We start from the raw sequence: 19,467 nt of genomic DNA, 5'->3' as shown, positions 1-19,467 counted from the left end.
TGAACCATATATTAATCTGCTCATGTATACTCTTCCTCCATATCTCTGACTCTCTACTTCAGCAAACATGATGTCGTTCTCCAGGAGAGGATCCCTCCTGATGACATAGCCAAAGTATATGGAAGAACATCTTGCCACCTTTGCTTTAAAAGGGCAATAGAACTGTATTTCTTCCAAGGAAAACGTGTTCACTCTCTTGGCCGTCCATGCCCTGCCAACGCCATAATTCAAAAGCCCGCATCTTCTTGGTTCTTTCTTGTTCACTGTCCAATAGAATATTTGCAGTATGCCAATTGAAAATGTCTTTGATCAGTCATGTGGTGCTTTTCAATGGCTGAATCTATGGGTTCAAATGAATTATTTTCTTGTCACGCATTATCTCCTAAAGAATAGCACCGGGATACATGCCTTCTTGTGTTCTATTGGATGAATGATGCCTTTCCTTGGTCTTAGTATCTTCACCCATTGAAAGTATTTCTAGGAAATTCTTCTTTAGGATTCACACGAACTACATATTTTTGGATCTATGTGATTTATTGCAAAGATGTCTCTGTTTCCATACTCTATCCTTTTAGAGTCTAGTGCAACATTGGAGCTTTTACCATTAGGTGGTTGGCCATTTTACATTGGCTGATTTTTTATGCAATTATATGGGAATTTGCCAAATGCCCCTTGCTAACTTTTAAGTCTAAATGACAAAGTTCACACTCTAATGTTATGTCTGATCATGAGAAGTAATTGCCAGCTGTTTTACAGAGAGACTAATTGAAGCAGTACTTTTTTCTTATAATTTAAATTTGATGCTTTTTTCCTATAATTTAAATTTGATAGTTTATATGTAGTTAGGTAGTAAATATTTATCTATGAAAGTATAGAATAGGCATTTCTTATAAAAATTAAATTCATAATAATTGACTCAGTCAAAACTGTTCTGAGGTTATAAAGTACCTGAAAGAAGCAGGTAACCATCTCAGGGGGCAGAGAATCCAGTATAGATCTTGGTATGTTTTTAGGGTAGGATGCGGGCAGCTGGCTTACAACTCCCATTAACAAAACTGAGAGCTAAACATCTAAATTGCTATAATCAGTGATAAGATGATGTTTAGACTCCCAGAAAGTGTATTATTTAAGAGTTAGCAAGCAAGCCTTTTTACTTCCCAGCAAGTTAGCCAATTATGGGCAGACTTTGGCACGTTATTGACCACTGTATTGCATTTATCAGAACACTCATATCCATTAAGCACAACCAGCAACATTTAATAACATTATAGCTCTATCACAAATCAACAACAAAAAGATTGAGATCAAAGTCAATGACCTTGCCTTTTTTGATTCGCTAGCATCGGCAGGGAGTGAACGAAGGAGAACGAGGATAAAGTTAGAGGTTCTCTATTCATTTTGTATTGCATCCAAGAATGGCTGGTTTTATGTGTGTCTTTTAAGGAGAAGTGATACATGATGTCATTCCAGTTTAAGGATGATTGGGAGTTGAATCTCTAATCAATGTTTTGTAGAAAATATGAAAACACAAGTGCAGATCAAATCCATGAGGTAGTTGGACACATTTTATGTAACCATTAGCACTTAGGACGTGGAAGATTCTCTCTAAGTATGTGCTATTTATGGATAAATTTCATAAAACAGCTACGACACAAGTTGTTAGCCATATATTTATTGATTATGTAATATATGTAAGCATTAACTGCTCTGGGGGCTTCAAAAAGTTCATGAAAACACTTCATTATCTTCTAATTCCATTGTAAACATTTCCCCACGAACTTTTAGAAGCATATTCCTATGTAGAGGGTGCAGCAATGAATCACATTACAATAATTTTCCTTTCAGTGTTTTATACTCTAGTAAAACAGGTAGTGAGAAACGAAATGAATAATCACACAACTATCTAATTAAAGATTGTAGAAAGTGTGCTTCAGAAAAAGTGTTGGCACTTGGAGAGATTATTATAAAGGGCCCTCCTTTTCATTGAGAAATCAAAGCATATTCTTCTGAGAGAGTGGCATTAAGCGGAAGTCTCTGGATAAATAGATGCTCATAGTTGAGGGGTAGAGACAGAGCATACCGGGTTTAGGGAAGGTCATGGGTAGATGTCTTGAGGTTGACAAAAGTCTGGCAGGCTTAAGAAACTGGGAAATCCAGCTAGTGCAGCTAGAGAAGAGAAAAGAGGGAGGCGTAAGATGTGGGTTTTGAATGTAAGTTGTATTTAGGTATTGTCATGTGGGGGTCTGATTCCTAGTGACCTGATGTGTAACAGAGAAAAACATTGTCCAGACTGCACCATCTCCACAATTGTTATTATGTTTGAACCCATTGTTGCAGCCACTGTGTCACTGTGTCATGCTCATTGACAACCGTCTTCTTTTCCCCTGTCCTTCTATTGTATCATATGAATTTCAGGGACTAATTCCTCTGAAGTGGAAAGCCTAACCCTTCTAAATTTCACCATGGACATTGAGTAATAAAGACCAAAGAAAAATTGATTCATTTGCACTATGGCATTGTCCAAGATTATTGAAAGTATCATGGACTGTCAAACGAGCAAACAGATCTTTCTTCCTTTCAGAATTAAAGTCAGAATGCTCCTTAAAGGCAAGGATGGCAAAATTTGATCTCAAGTACTTTGGACATGATATCAGGAAAAATCTGTCCCTGGAGAAGGACATCGTGCTTGGTAGAGTAGAGGGGCAGTAGAAAAAACAGGAGTACCAGAGACAGAGAAATGGAAACAGTGGCTGAAACAATGGGCTCCAACATAATGACAATGAGACAACTATGAAGAGGGCACAGCACTGGGTAGTGTTTCATTCTGTTGGTAAAATAGTTGTTGCTGTAAGGTGCTATTGAGTCAATAGCACCTTACAGCAACAACTACTTTACCACACAGTATGCCTTTTAACTAGGATGGATCTTTTCTGTAACCTGTCCAAAGTAAATCAAAGTCTTGCCCTCCTTCTTTCTAAGGAGCAGTCTGGCTGTACTTCATGCAAGATGGATTGGATTTCTCTTTTGGCAGTCCACAGTACTTTCAATACTATTTATCAATACCACAATTCAAAGGCATTGATAAGTCTTTGATCTTCCTTATTCAATGCACAAATTTCACATGCATATATGATAACTAAAATTCTATGGCTTGTGCCAGGAACACTTTAGTCCTCAAATACAAAGTTTCCTTTGATTTCTTGACTGCTGTATCCAAGGGCTGTGATTGTGGATCCAGACAAGATGAAAGTCTCACAACCAGAATCTTCTCTCTGATTACTATGTTACCTATTGGCCCAGATGTGAGGATTTTGGATTTCTTTCTATTGAGTTGAAATCCACACTAAAGTTACAGTTCTTGGTCCTCATTAGAAATGTGTTCCAAGCCTTCTTCACAGTTGGCAAGCAAGATTGTGTGATCTGCACATCGTATGATGTTAGCAAACCTTCCTCTGATTCTCAAGCCAACTTCTCCTTCATGTGGTTCAGATTCTTGGATAATTTGCTAAGGATACAAGTCTGATAAACATCTATTTAGAGCTTAAACCACTCGGTATTCTTTTGTTATCTGAAGGACTGCCATTTGTGGAATTCTCCTTCTTTCTAAGCTGTCCATAGTCTGTTATGAACAACACAATTGAATTCCTCTGCTTAGTCCATAAACAAAAGGAAACATATTTCTAGCATTTTCTACTTTGAACCAGGATCCATCTGAAGTAATCTGAGATATTCATTATTTCATGTCTTCTTCTGCAATCCAGATTGGATTTCTGGACGCTCCCTGTGCACAAATTACTATTGAATGATTTTCTGTAAAATTTTACTTGCATGTGATAGTAATGATATTTCTGAATAATTTCCACTTTGGGTTGTGTCATCTTTTTTTCAGATGAATTTCTTCAAATTGGTTGGCCAGCTACCTATCCTCCAAACTGCTTGGCAGAGATGAGTAAGTGTTTCCAGTACTTCATTAACTTCTTGAAACATTTCATTTGTGTTGTTTTTAGGTGCCTGTGAGTTGGTTCCACTGTATAGTGATCTGTGTGGAACAAAACAAAGCATTGCCCAGTCCTGTGCCATCTTTATAATTGTTCTTATGTTTGAGCCCATTGTTGAAGCCACTGCATCAATCCATCTTGCCATTTTTTCTGCCCCTTGTGATTTTTTCTATTGGTCATCCAGTTTTGAGGATTTTGGCTTTCTTTACATTAGGTTGTAATCCATACTGAAGGCTATAATGCGTGGTCTTCATTAGCAAGTGCCTAAAGTTTTCCTCACTTTCAGTAAGCAAGACGATGTCACTTTGCATATGGTAGCTTATTAATAAGTTTTTCTCAAGACCTAATACCCCACTTTTCTTCACATAATCCAGCTTTCTAATTATTTCCTTAGCACCCAGATTGAATAAGTATAGTGAGAAGATACAATTCTGATGAATACCTTTCCTGATTTTAAATCATGCAGTATTTCCTTATTCTGTTAGTGTGACTGCCTCTTGAAATATATAGAAATTCTGCATGAGCAAAATGAAGTTTATTCTTTGCATCTCCTTTGAGTATTCCCTGAATCATTCAATATTTTTGGTCATGGAGTCTTTCAATATTGCAACTTGAGGCTCAAACTTTTCTTTATATTTTTCAGCTTAAAACATGCTTCTGTGTGCTCTTCCCCCACCCCAGCCACTCCTTGTAACTTTCAATTGGTCCTTCATTGGTTCCCGATGCTTTGATTGTGATTAATGCATTCAATGCAGCGTTGAATTCTTCCTTCAGTACCATTGGCTCTTGATCATGTGCTGCCTCTTCAAATAGTTAAAGTTTCTTTGTGGTACAATGTATTTCTTCCACTTTCTTTTGATGTTTGTTGTATCATACAGTAGTTTTTCTATAGAGTCTCAGTATTTTATTTGATATATATTAGTTCTTTCATCTTGGTATAGCTTAGCATGTTCTTCTTTTTCATTATACTGCTTTACTTTGTTTCCTTGAGATGCCCTTTGACATTTTCTGTTCCTCTCTTTGAATTCACCATTTCTTCCATTTCATTTAGCTGCTCTGCAAGCAAACCAAGTTTCAGAGTCTCGTCTTACATCCACTTTGATCCATGTTTTCCTTTTGTTTCTAGTGGAAATTTTCTCTTTTCATGTATAATGTTCTTGATGTTATTCAACAGCTCATCAAATCTTTTGAAATTAGTGTTTAATGCATTCTTGAGATGTTCTTAAAATTCCAGTGGGGTATGCACAGATAGTATATTGTATCATGTGGACTTGTTTTGATTTTCCGAAATTCAGCTTGAACTTCCATAAGAGCAATTGATGGTCTGCTCTACAGTCTGCCCTGGGCCTCATTGCAGCTGAGATTGAACTTCTCCTATCACAATGTAGTATATATTATTCTCCTCTGTTCCTTCCAGTGAAGTACATGAGTAGAGTCACCGTCATATTGTTAACACGTTATCTGCAATGACGTCATTGAAAAGTCTTTCGTGATCTCCAGCTTCCTTTCTCTCACCGTGGGTGTGTTTTCAACCTACTTTCCCTTTCTCTTTGTTTCCAACTTTCGCATGCCATTTGCCATCTTGATGGCATGTTTAGTCAATTTTAGAAGGAAGGCATTAATAGAATTCTTGAATTTCATCACCCCTAGGTTTAATGGTTAGTGCATAAGTTTGAGTAGTAGTTGTATTTGTCAAACTTCCTTGTATGGAGATAGGTATCTTTGTATAGGCAAAAAGATGCTGTCCAGTTGCACACACATTAAGAAAGATCTTAAAATGTCTATTTTGAAGATAAGTGTGATGACGTTCATATTCAATTAGTTGATTCTGGCATAATAAACCATGCAGTTGTCTGGTTCAAAGTGACCAATAACAGTCTGTATCAGCTCTCTAATGTCTAGGATATCAATTGTTATGCATTCCATTTCAATTTTTCTAGATTCATACTTTATGTATTCCACTTTGCAATTATCAAGGGATGTTTTCAGCAGATTTTTCTCATTTTGAGAAGTGGTCCCTCAGCAAAGGAAGGATGAATGTCCTGGAGGTTTTTACCATATCTGCATTATTAAGGTTCTCTACTTTGAGACAGTGTATATTACTTAGTCGTATTTTGAGTGCTTTCTGATGGAAGGGGTTATGTTCATGAACTTTATCTGACTGTGTTTGGTTGATAATCATGAGTATTTTAGTATATCTGACAAGGGTCTGCTGCTATTCCTAAGGTGATCAATCCCTTCAAAGTGGACAGTCTATTTTTTCACAGCTAATCTTAGTCTAGACACTGATGACACCTGTTCATCTTGGATAACCCTACTGGTATGTGAGCTACTGTGGACATCTATTTCAGTACCACAGCAATACGTTAGCCATCACAGTCAGAAAAACTAACAGATAGGTGATGGTTCTAAGTGTTAGGAGCAAATCTTGATGGGTTTATGCACATAAGTGAAATAGTCTTTTTTGAATTTTATAAATTTTATCTGGCAGCTTTCTGGGAGATGGAATGAAGGAGACTAGAATGGACATATGCCATCATTAAGGAGGTAACTGCAGTAGCGTGGGAAAGATATGGTAGTGATTTGGACTATGTGGGTGATCTTCGAGGTAGAGAGAATTGGGAATATTTGAATGATAAATTATGAAGAGAATCAATTAAACTAGATTCTATCCTTAACTTATAATTGACAGAGGAATGGTATTTGTAGAGGGATGTTCAAGGACAAGAAAGAGCACAATAAAACACCTTGAATTTTGACATGGCCAACTGGGTAAGTGGAAGTAGGTTTGATTTCACGAGAAAGATGAGCATTGGAAACCTGTGAAGTCTGAAGTTCTTGTGAGGATGCCTTCCATGTGTTTGTTTCAGGCAAACAATTAATGGTTGGAAGAATAATTAAGGCTGGAGATATAACTTAGGTGACAAAAGTATTTTATTTTTTTAAACAAATTTTGAATCATGGGATTAGTGTTAGTCCATTAGTGAGAGGATATAAGGTGAAAAAATGAGAGGACTTGCAATTGTATGGAGGCTAGGTCATCAGAGGAAAGAGGGGATAGAAGATACATGATTAGGGAAAAAACAAGTACACATTTGTAGAATATCTAGATCTTTGAGGTTCCAATTTGTTGACTCTTACCTAAAAAACAGAGTACCTTATGGTGGTACCTATTATTAATGTTCTGGAAATCTTAACCACATGGAAATTGTATTCAACATTTTACAGATATGTGCCATGGAGACATTTTATTTTATTTTTATATGAATATTAATCCATGAAAGGTCTCTGGAGTTCTATTGACTGGAATTATATGATTTCATCTATTTTCCAAATAAAACTTTTTATTTTGTTCATTTTTCAACAAAGAGGAAGTTCTAACCCATGTGTATCTGTTTAAGGAGATGATGAAAAATACACTTGTGAATAAAGAAAAATATATTTATGCAGAGTGATGGATTTAAAATTTATTAGAAAAACTAACTAGGCCCCAGAGTTTCTGCTTTGAGGAAAATCACTGAACTATACTACTCATGTAACTTTATAAACACTATATTTTAAAATCTCAGCAATGTGATATCTCTCTCTTGTAATTCAGCAAACCACATTCCTATCTATCCATCTACTTAAGGATAAGTCTAATGCATTGTAACAAAAAACATAAAAATCCTTATTAAATAAAAATATCAAGATGCAAAACTGTAGTTTTTCATGTCTTCAACTTAGATCTACACACTAGTCAGGCTGGTGTTTCCATTTCTCTGATATTTTTCTGACAAATTCTGTGCTCTTTGGCAGAATTGGTATACTGCAAACATTCAAATCACATTCTTTTAAATGGTCATTGACCTTAGGGAACAAAAATAAATCTAAAGATCAGAGCTTTTAGTGGATGAGGTAAGGTGTCCCAGTGAAATTATCTTGAAGAATACTGCTTTTGAAGGATCAGGTGCAATATTGTGACAGACCACGATTCCATAGTGCAACTTTCTAACTTGTTTTCCTCAGCAATACAGTTGTGTTAGGTTGGTTCTCTAGAAACTAATCCAACAATGCTCATGTGTGCTTGTACAGAGAAAGAGATTTACGTTAAGAAAGGGCTTACACCTTTACAGAAGTAGGTCAGTCTAGTTCAGTTCAAGTGAAGCTTCACCTGACTCTTGGAAGTTGATGAATAGGAAGCAGGATGATAACGCAGAGGCGCTGGGGCACAGGAAGGTGGATACAGAAGTAAATGAATCTGAAGTCCACTGAAGGAACCTACTTCTAGTCAGATAAATTCTTCTGGGAATCAGCAGACATCTCAACAGGAAATCCAGAAGTCAGACACAGGGTCCTGTTCCAGCAGAAGGTGAAAGGCCAAAGAGAATTTGATTCTGCTCAGTGTCTCTCTTAGAAAAAAGGCCATACTCCTAGGAGGTGTCATTGAGCTGCCACCTGATTGACAGGTTGTGCTTCAAACATTAGGAAGATTTATACCTAATCATCTTAACAATTTTCATATTTTATAACATTTCTTTATAATTAGCACCCATGATTGTCCTGTGTTCTTACAGAAAGCCTATCAAGATTAATCCTTTGTGCCCACCCCACCCCACAAAAAAGAAGAGGCATACAGTTAACCTTCAGCATTTACCTCTCTATCTTGAATTTAACTTTTCCAGGAGATTCCTTTGAAAGTCATTGTTTTGATTTGACCTTACACTTTGGATACTGACTGCCACTTTCATTCAGTTCATTCTATCTCCTAGTGACCGATGGGTTTCTGTGGCTGTAACTTATTATGGGAGGAGACAGATCCCCTCATGGGTTTGAATTACAGGGCTTTTGCTTAGCAGCAGTGGCAGTTACATAATATGTTGTAAATTTGAGACTATTAAGGGTGAAGGGGTGGAATCTAGACTGTCAATCAGATCTCAGTTTGATGACCTCATTTGGAGGTGCTGAGAAAAACAGCTCATTGGAGGTGGGGCACAGGCTCACTCCCTGTGCGACATCTCCATTGACAAGACACATGGCGCTACACTTGAGCTCTGGAGCCAGAGGACCCCTGCCAGAGATGAGATGCTTACACTGTCACTGGATCCACAAGACCATCTGTCCACTGGTCTGAGTTCTTCATGCATTCAGAATCATTACATGTGTTTCATGAGGCTGAAAAGGACTTTATAGATTGATATTGGTCATATGAGCTAATATCAGATTTATGGATTTGATCTGGACTGGGCTGGGATGTTTTCTCAATATTCAACTGCTCTTGTATATAAACTCTTTCTTATACACCTATGTATCTATGGTTTTGTTTCTCTAGTCAACTCAGACTAACACAGCGGCCTGAACTATCCATCAGTGTTACTCTCTGAACAGTATCGTTAAATCCAAGACTCATTCATGATTATAATTGGTTCCATAAAAGAATGCCCTTGCTTAAAAGACTGATGGAAATATCCATTCTCTGAGCTATCTGATCTTCACACAAATCTAATTCTTTTGTATCTATTTTAAGCACTCTAAGCAGATTAAGACCCCTATATTAATAAGAGAACATGCAGAGGAATGTGTAAATACTTTTGATTAGAATAAAGCTATTCATGGGATCCTGGTAACATTTTTTTTGTGCTTACCTTCACGTTTGTGTGTTAGTAGATTTCAAAAATTCATGAAAATGTATGTGTGGATTTCAAAAATTCATGAAAACATGGAATGAACAGATAATGGAATTTTCAACCAATATTTTGAGTCGCCCCCCTTGTATATATATGTGTAACTTTATAAAACTTATGGCAGAACCATCCTAGTTTCTTTGTGGACATTTGTAGTTGCTGCTGTATTTCACCAGGCTACAGTTGATATGTTAAATTGAACCTATCCCTGTGTATGCTGATAATATGCTAGATATGTATTTTTAAAATTGAATTATTTTCTCCTTTGAATTATTTGTTGCAACCCTGTGCTTTCAGTAATTAAAGGCATTTTTGAATGAAATGAATCAAATAAACTCTTTTGAGGGGAATAAGGATTGTGATACAATTAGTGGGAAACATATGTCCCAAGGGATTTTAGGTGCTATGGTTGGTGGAATGAAGCCCATTTTTTCAGATTTTTGTGTTAACACAGATCCAAGCTAGCTCAAAGAACATATTAAAAGTGAGATGACTGTTTGCCATCAAATTTTAGAGGTGAAACATGAAGGAAGCTCTACATCACTAAAAGTGCAAAATGCTGCTTACAGAAGATAAACCAGTAAGACTCAGTATTCAAATTGACCACAGCAGTATTGCATTCTAGGAAAATAAACATTTGCCTATAGATATACCTCATTTTAAGGAAAAAAGACATTTCTTTATTCTACAGTTTGTAAATTGTGGGGTTTGTTTGTTTTTCCATATGAATCCCATTGTCTTCCCTTGTGTTTTCAGAGAGCCTTTCTGCTTCACCTTTGTTCCTCAAAGTGGAAGAGTAGTGAATTATCTCCCTGTCATATGAAATGAGCATAGCATCTATCTATGTATAAAAGGAATCAGGACATGTCCACTGTAGGATACTCTCCATATGCATGTTTCATGTACATATTCATTTAAAATTTTTATTGAGTTTCTGCTGGGTGCTCATGTTAATGGGGTTATGGATCTAGGTCCTGCCCTCATGGAGCTTGTGTTCTTATGGAAAATGTAGATGATAAAGAACTACAATTTGTATTACTTTATAAATGCATACAACCTTTTTATGTGACCTGTAGTCCTCTTTCGTTCATTGTAAGAGTAGCATCGACTTCTACTTCTCCGGTTGAATTTGGCCTCATTTCTTGTTTTAGCAATGCAAAATGAGCAGTCATTATATATTATAGACTCAAGCAGAAGATTTCAAAGACATTTCATATTTTTATTACCTATCTTGTATCTCCTTTACCTTCAGAATGGTATTCCCTAAATAAAGGCCATTCCTTCATCCTAAATGCTGAATTTAGAAGACAGATTTAGTATACTTGTACTAATGGGCCCATAGCCACTGAGATGTAGCCTGAGCTAGAAATAGATTTCACTTCAGTGAGCCACTGGATTTTGAAGCTGTTCCTTATTTCAGCAAAGCTGACTGATAAAGCAATATGTCCCAGAAGTCGAGTTTTTCTATGACAATATTCGCAGCCCCCTAAAATGTGTGGCATTGAATTTAGGATTGGGCAACATATAGCCAAGTAATTGTTATGGAAGGGTAGAAAATTTTATTAAAATATCATTACATACCAGGAAAGCCAGGGATCTAATGAGCTGGTGCCTTCTAGTACAGATGCTGAAAGACAAAATGCATTAATATCCTTTAGTTGTAATTAGCTGCCTTTGACAAGATAAGAACAAGATGTGTTCAGTCAGCCTGCTGGCCATATGAATACCCATGAAGCATCACTCAGGAAATCAAACACACATTGCACTGGGCAGATTCATTGCAAAAGACCTCTTTACAGTGGTAAAGAACAAAGCTGTCACTTTGAAGACTAAGATGGGCCTGACCCAAATCGTGGTACTTTCAAACACCTCTTATGCATGTGAAAACTTTTTTATCATGTATAAGGAAGACTCTAGGAGAATTGATGCCTTAGAATTCTGATGTTAGCAAAGAATATTATATCTATCACGGACTGCCGGAAGAACGAACATCTGTCTTGGAAGAAGTACAGAGCGTGCCTTCAAAGCTCGGATGGCAAGACTTATTTGGGTAATATGGACCTGTTATCGGGAGAGAAGCACCCTGAGAATGAATTCCTATTTGGTTAAATAACAGCTAGGGAAACAAACAAACAAACAAACAAAATTGTAAGGTCCTCAAAATGCCATGAACTGACAAAATGGCTGCAAAAATGGGCTCTGTTTGCAGGAGCGCTAGTGGGGATGGTGCAGGCATGACGGCTATGAGCCAGAACCAACCTGAATGCACTTAACAACCGTAATAAAAACACCTCGCTTTCTGTAGCTCATGTTTGGGGCTCCACCTCATTCCATTGGGTCCCTCTGAATCAATTGGAGGCATATCCATGCATGGTATGCTGTTGGTTTTGTTAGACGCTATCGAGCCTACTCCGACCCGTACCGACCTCCCGCGCAGCAGAACGAAACACTGCCTGGCCTTGCGTCATCCTCACGATGGCTCCTTTGCCTATATCCATTTGGCAGCTACTGCGCCAAATGCATCTTGTGCAAGGACTTTCTCTTTTTTTCACTGCCCTCTACCACACATGATGTCCTTCTCCAGGAACCGCTCTCTCCTGACAGGTCCCAAAAATGGAAGCCTACTTCCCGCCCCCCTTGCATCTAAGGAGCACTCTGGTCTTATTTCTTCTAAGACCAAGGGTTTATCCTTTGATGAACCATGCTACTTTCAGTATTCTCTGCAATTCAGGATGCACAATTCAAATGCATTGATTCTTCTTTGGTTTTTCTTATTTAATAATCAACTTTCACATGCATATGAGTAATGGGAAATACCATGGGTTAGGTCAGGCGCACCTTAGTCCTCAAAGTAACGTCCTCACTTTTCCATACTCCAAAATGCTGTACATTTACCAATAGGTAATACCGTGATAAAAGAAGTTGTCAAGAATTTCATCATGTATGGCTTCTCAATCAATGCTCATGTAATATTTCCATTTCCATTCATTAGGCCTTCAGCATCTGACAATGTTTTGAAGTTCTACATAAGGTTTTCAAAGGCTGCTTCCTCTGAAGGGGGCAGCTGAGTCCTTCTTCACTGTCTGTGCTCAGTCTGGATGCTCCGCGGAACACTGTTCACTTAGGGTGAACCTGCTGGCATTTGAAACAACTGTGACATAGCTTCTAGCATCACAGCAACACACAAACCCTGCATAAAATGACAAACTGACGGACAAGTTGTGGGTGCATGCTGTAGATGAAGAAATCCTAGAATTCATCCCAAAGTGTTGATTGGGTAAGACTTGTTGAGTTTCTTCCATGGATAATTGAGTCAATGTTGCTTGTGGGTAGGAAGTCAAGATGTGACTTTGTGGTTTGATTGTAATAGAATGCACTGTGCTGTCAACTTTGGTTTTCTCCTCCCTGTGAAAGTATTACACTTCTCTGCCATTTTCCTTTCTGTGGGAAAGAGAGCATACAAATCCCACTGATGTTGAAACGAGTGTGATGGTGTATTTTGACCAATTAATGTGAATAAGCTTGACTTAGGTGATATCTAAAAATCTCTTGTGACACAATGGTTAAAGAGCTTGCCTACTAACCAGAAAATCAGCGTCTGTGCAAATCTACCAGGTGCTCCATGAGAGAAAGATATGCAAATCACTTTCTGTACAGATCGACAGCCTGGGGAACCTTCTGGGGGAAGATTCTGTTCTGTTTTGTAAGGTCACCGAGAGGGAATTGACTAGGAAGTAATGGCTTTGGTTTGGTTTGGGCAACATCCAAGCAGGAGTTTTAAGAAGCATGTGCTTTCTACACCTGTCTGTTCTTTTTTGTGCCCTGAAACTATCTTCTTAACAAGACAGTACTTCTTCACCAGGATCCTGGAATCAGAAAACTTATACCATGGAGATACACTAGCTAATCTACAGCCATCAATATGGGAAATGGGTGAGAATTAAATATTTTTGTAAGGTAATAAAATGTTGGTGTGCATTGTTATGGTACTAACGCTAATGCAGGGGTAATCAATTATCCTCAGGATATTAGACCCAAAAAAATCATGCATCTGAAAATCTGAAATTGTACTTGAAAAGGCAGATAACTTTTTCATTTATTTTTATGGCATTCCAGTCTTGCTCTGTTTTCATATAAGAGATCTTGTTTGTATTTCTTTTCATTCCTGACACATTTGTTCCCACAGCTTCGTATATCAACCGCTCTCCTTCCTCAAAAATCACTTGTCTGTGTTTCAGTGTTATAGGGAAGGGATGTTTGAACGCTTTAGATTTTGTTTAGAAGCCTGGTTTTCCCCTTGCCAACCCACATGACAAATTGGCCAGATGAGTTGCACTGATGCCTGCTTCAAGGAGAGCATCAAGGTAAGAAGTAGTTGCCCAAATGTGTAATTATTTTATTTCTTTTGAAAAAACTTTGCCCATATTATCATCCTGGGGGAGCTTTAAATATACTCTAGACTTTCTAAAATCTGAAAGTATAAACCTCATTGTCAATAGTGTGTAAGGAATGTTTCAGAACTTTGTTTCTTCCTACAATGATCTTGTCAAACTGTATCTCCCCCTCTCTATGCTTAGTGTGAAGATCTGATCCGTTTTGCAGGCATTCAAATGTTCCAAAGAATCCATCTGTTTTCAGGACTCCCCTTGGACAGATAGGGGGAGATAGAACATTTTCTATCTCTGCATCAACCAACCCACTTGCTTCCATTTATCATAGCCGTCGTGCAGTGCCTTCTCCTTGGATATGTCTTGTCTCAGGTGTTTTCTTTAGTCTAGTTTTTTTTTTTTTTTTTTTTTTTTAATTTTAACAATTTATTGGGGCTCATACAATTCTTTTCACAGTTCATATATATACATACATCAATTGTATAAAGCACATCTGTACAGTCTTTGCCCTAATCATTTTTTTCTCTTTTCTTCTTTTACATTTTATTGGGGACTCATACAACTCTTACCACAATCCATACATATACATACATCAATTGTATAAAGCACATCCATACATTCCCTGCCCCAATCATTCTCAAGGCATTTGCTCTCCACTTAAGCCCCTTGCATCAGGTCCTCTTTTTTTCCCCCTCCTCCCTCCCCATTCCCCCCTCCCTCATATGCCCTTGGTAATTTATACATCGTTGTTTTGTCATATCTTGCCCTATCCGGAGTCTCCCTTCCCCCCTTCTCTGCTGTCCCTCTCCCAGGGAAGAGGTCACATGTGGATCCTTGTAATCAGTTCCCCCTTTCCAACCCACTCACCCTCCACTCTCCCAGCATCGTCCCTCACACCCTTGGTCCTGAAGGTATCATCCACCCTGGATTCCCTGTACCTCCAACCCTCATATGCACCAGTGTACAGCCTCTGTCCTATCCAGCCCTGCAAGGTAGAATTCGGATCATGGTAGTTGGGGGGAGGAAGCATCCAGGATTCGGGGGAAAGCTGTGTTCTTCATCGATACTACCTCACACCCTAATTAACCCATCTCCTCTCCTAAACCCCTCTATGAGGGGATCTCCATTGGTCGACACTTGGGCCTTGGGTCTCCACTCTGCACTTCCCCCTTCATTTAATATGATATATATATACATATATATACATACATATATACATATACACATATATATACATACATACACACACTTATATCTTTTTTTTTTTGCATGGGTGGGGGGGTAAGGGGGGTAAGGAAGTGGTGTTAACAAACCCAGGGACAAAGGAAAAACATGGGACCCCAAATGGTAGAGAAGTGGGAGTGGCAGGCCTGGTGGGAAATGATCAAGGGTAAGGTTGCTTAGAGAAGAGGTATACTCTAGCCCAGGTGGCGATGAAGCATGGTAGTAGGGCAGGAGGAAAGTCAAGGGAGATGGAGGAAAGAGCTAGGAGTCAAAGGGCATTCATGGAGGTCTAGACAAAGACATGTACATGCAAATATATATCGGAGGATGGGGAAATAGATCTATGTGTCTATATTTATAGGTCAAGGATTAAGGTGGCGGAAGGACCTTGGGCCTCTACTCAAACACTCCCTCAATGCATGAATACCTTCTTTTATTAAATTGGAACTCTATGATGCTCACTCTCCCGACACAACGGCTGGAGCCAAAGTGTGTGAACAAGTAAATGTGGTGAAGAAAGCTGATGGTGCCCGGCTATCAAAAGAGATAGTGACTGGGGTCTTAAAGGCTTGAAGATAAACAAGCGGCCATCTAGCTCAGAAGCAACAAAGTCCACATGGAAGAACACACCAGCCTGAGTGAGCGAGTGGTCCCAAAGGGATCAGTTACCAGGCATCAAAGAACAAAAAATCATATCATTGACTGCACACCTCCATGATAGGATCGCTGAAGACAAATGGGTGGATAAGCAAATGTGGTGAAGAAAGCTGATGGTGCCCGGCTATCAAAAGAGATAGTGTCTGGGGTCTTAAAGGCTTGAAGGTGAACAAGCGGCCATCTAGCTCAGAAGCAAATAAGCCCACATGGAAGAAGCACACCGGCCAGTGCGATCACGAGGTGCCCAAGGGACCAGGTATAAGGCATCTTTAGTCTAGTTTTATGATAAGAAATAGTGTGCTGGTAGCTTCTAGCGATTTGATGAGCTTGCTCCTTCAGTTGAAATCCTTTTATTTCTTCCAGATAAATCTTTTGCTTCTGTAGTGACTCTCAGTCCATTGGGTCTTTCTGTTATCCCTGACTCTTTTCCCTCCCTTGCTCATTAGGTCTCAATCCTTCAGGAATCATTCCTGCAAGTTCTTTCTGAAGACTTTTGGTGAGAAGCCCATTCCAGTGTGAGGTCCTGTAAAGAAACATGAGGGGAAGGGAAGGGAAGACATGAATCGTATAGTAGGGGCCATTGTTTACATCCTAAAATTACTTTCAGTGAGTCATTCCCCCGTTTTCAAGTCTACTTTGTCATCTACACAATAAGGAGATCCTTGGGGTTCCTTAGAATACAAATTAAATACTTTTTTTGAAAAAAAAGCAAAACAAAACATGCAATTAAACAAACCTCCTGTCATCTAGCTGATTCTGACTCATAACATATATATGTATATATGTGTATATATAGACACACACATATAATTTATATATTTATATTTATATTACAAATCATTGTGGGAAGAGACAGCTTTGTTTTTCTCCTGCAGAGAATTTGTAGGTTTGAACCACTGAACTTGTGGTTAGCCAGCTAAAACCTAACTCACAGTGTCAACAGAGTTCCCTTTGTTGTAACTCACCTAAAAATCAAAATATTGTAATGATCATTTTATTTCAACTCAACTAATGATAGATTATTTATCTCAGGCTCTTCTTTCCTGAGATAATTGGCAAAGTCTATACATACCATCCCCTACTCCCAAGCCTGCCTGTACCTTTTGCTGATTGATGGAAGATTTGAATTACATACTGATTAAATTTAAGTGAACACAATGACACTCCTTCAACACAAATAGCAAGAGGAAAAAGATACAATACACGGATGATTCAACAGAGATGGATAAGTCTGCACCAACAGCATCAGCAGTGAGCTGCCCCAATGGTAAAAGGCTGAATTTATGGAGGTGATGTCAGCAACTTCCCAAGAGATTTTCAAGATTTTTTTTTGCTACACTTATATTTTTTAAATGGAAAACAGACTTTTTCCTTTTTTTCCAAAAATTGCATCAAAATAAAGCAGACCTTTAACTCATGTGAGCGTGTTGCGTTGGCGTTAACAGTACTACCCTCACTATGCGTTCATTCGGTAGTTGCACAACCCCAGGAAAAGGATGATAGTTCTACCTGTCTTGGGTAGGTCCCAATGCTGTGTCGCTTGGGGCTCCTGAGTACTTCATTAGGCACCCATTTCCCCTGGGGCTCCTGGATGCCTTCTGTCCCCACCCAGCTGGTTCTGTGTGCTCACCAAGAGAAATGCTAATTTAAGGGTTTACCACCTACTGTGCACTTCTCATGCATGCCTACAGCACTGCTTGCCCTGTAATCAAACTTCATTTGCCCCCTTATCCTCCCGCCCAGAGACAAGAAACTTTGAAGATATTAGTACATTGTCAAGGGGCTAGGCTATTAAACAAAACACTGGCAGTTAGAATGGTTTTGAGGAAGAAAGATCTGGAGGTCCATTTCTGTAAAGACTGTGGTCTAATAGACTCTGTGAAACAATTCTACTCTGTCATCTGGAGAGACTGTGAGTCGGAATCCACTTGATAGAATACAACAGTTAAAAGTATGAGCTGCCCAAAGTCAAAGAACACATGTCTTGCCTATTTGGAATGTATCCAACTCATGTGCAATCATCTGCATCTCTACCAAGATGAAGTGCAAGCTCTTTAGCATAGTAGTTGGGGCTTTCCTTTATCTCACCATCCCGTCCTCCTTCACACCCAGCGTCCTCTGCATGCACCTGCTGCTGAGAAGTGTTTGCTTCTTCCTCGGTACCAAGTGGTTTCCTTTATCTATGGCTTCTATTTTTCTAGATCCTTCTCTCTTTTTTTAATATCATTTTATTGGGGGCTCTTACAACTCTTGTTACAAACCATACATCAATTGTTTCCCACATATTAGTACATATATTTCATCATTCTTTTGTAGATATTTACTTTCCATTTAGCCCTTGGGATCTGCTCCTCATTTTTCCCTCGCTGCCCGCCCCACCCCCAGCCCTCATGGCCCCTTGATAAATTGTAGATTGTTAACTCTTTTCAAATCTCACACCAACCGCTGTCTCCTTTCCACTCTGGTTCCTATTGTTCTTCCTCTTGGATGGGAGTGTGTGGTCATGTGTCATTCATTGCTATCAGTGCCCCCCTCCCTCCCCACCTCTCCCTGTCTTCCCCTACCACTTTGGTATCTCTATTCCCATTCCTGTTTCTGGATTCCATGTGTTGTGAGTGTTATCTCTTGCCTGTACCTGTGTCCATGCTCCGGTCTACTCCAGAGTGGGAAGCAGCACTGGTGTCATGATACAGGGGTAGAGGAGGCCTCAAGGGATCAGAGGTATATTACATGACCCGTTAGTGCTCTACTGCACCTTGATTGACTCATCCCTCCTTGTGACCCCTATGTGGGGTTTGGTCCATTGCCAATGGATGGACTTTGCATCTCTGCCCCAAGCCCCCTCCATTCTTCCAAGTGCATTTTTGTTTGTTTACTGTTTGCTGTGAATCTTCTGATGCCCATTGCCTGGTAACTGCAAGACATCCTTTAAGGGGAAGATATTTATTGTGGCTAGGAATGTGGATGCACTGCGCTGTCACTTTCTAACTATATGCCCTTGGGCAAGATTTTTAATTTTTCCCTGCCTCACCTTCCTTGTTAAACTAGGAATAATACCAGGATGTTACAGGATTTGGGGAAGTGCTCAATGAACTAAGACATGGAAGTGGGTGAAAAGGTGATTGATGCCGAGGAAAGCATTTTTTGCTTACTCTGATTAAAAGGGCCTTGGGTACCACTTCCTTTAGGAAGTGTTCATCAACATTCCCTCTTCTCACGACAAAGCTGCTCAGGTGTCTTATTCTATAAACAACTACACTCACTTGCTTTAGAATGATCTGTTTAGATGTGTGTCTGCAGGGGCAATGACTCATTTAATGTGGCTTTTCTAAGCCAAAATCTCTAATTCCCACCAAAAGACCTTGAGGCAAAGATATTGATTGGATTCACCTGTGAGTGGTTGAGACTATAATTTCCTGGAGTGCCATCTTACTGTGTAGAACATGATCTGAGAAGCAGGGGTAGGAATCTTATTCCTATGAAGAGCCGGGAGTGAAGCATGTCCTCTGGACTCATGATCCCTTGCAGAGTGAAACT

At 39.0% G+C, this 19,467-nt stretch overlaps 1 non-coding gene across 1 annotated transcript; it reads right to left on the bottom strand.

Moving 5' to 3' along the window:
• Positions 1 to 17,305: 17,305 nt before the first annotated feature.
• Positions 17,306 to 17,431, bottom strand: LOC142444242 (U4atac minor spliceosomal RNA). The gene has a single exon (XR_012783888.1). It is a non-coding gene; the product is annotated as a U4atac minor spliceosomal RNA (small nuclear RNA).
• Between the last annotated feature and the right edge of the window lie 2,036 nt (positions 17,432 to 19,467).

The sequence above is a fragment of the Tenrec ecaudatus genome, chromosome 3 (genome assembly GCF_050624435.1).
Source record: "Tenrec ecaudatus isolate mTenEca1 chromosome 3, mTenEca1.hap1, whole genome shotgun sequence".
NCBI classification, from domain to species: domain Eukaryota; kingdom Metazoa; phylum Chordata; class Mammalia; order Afrosoricida; family Tenrecidae; genus Tenrec; species Tenrec ecaudatus.
This window is presented reverse-complemented; position numbering and strand designations above follow the sequence as displayed.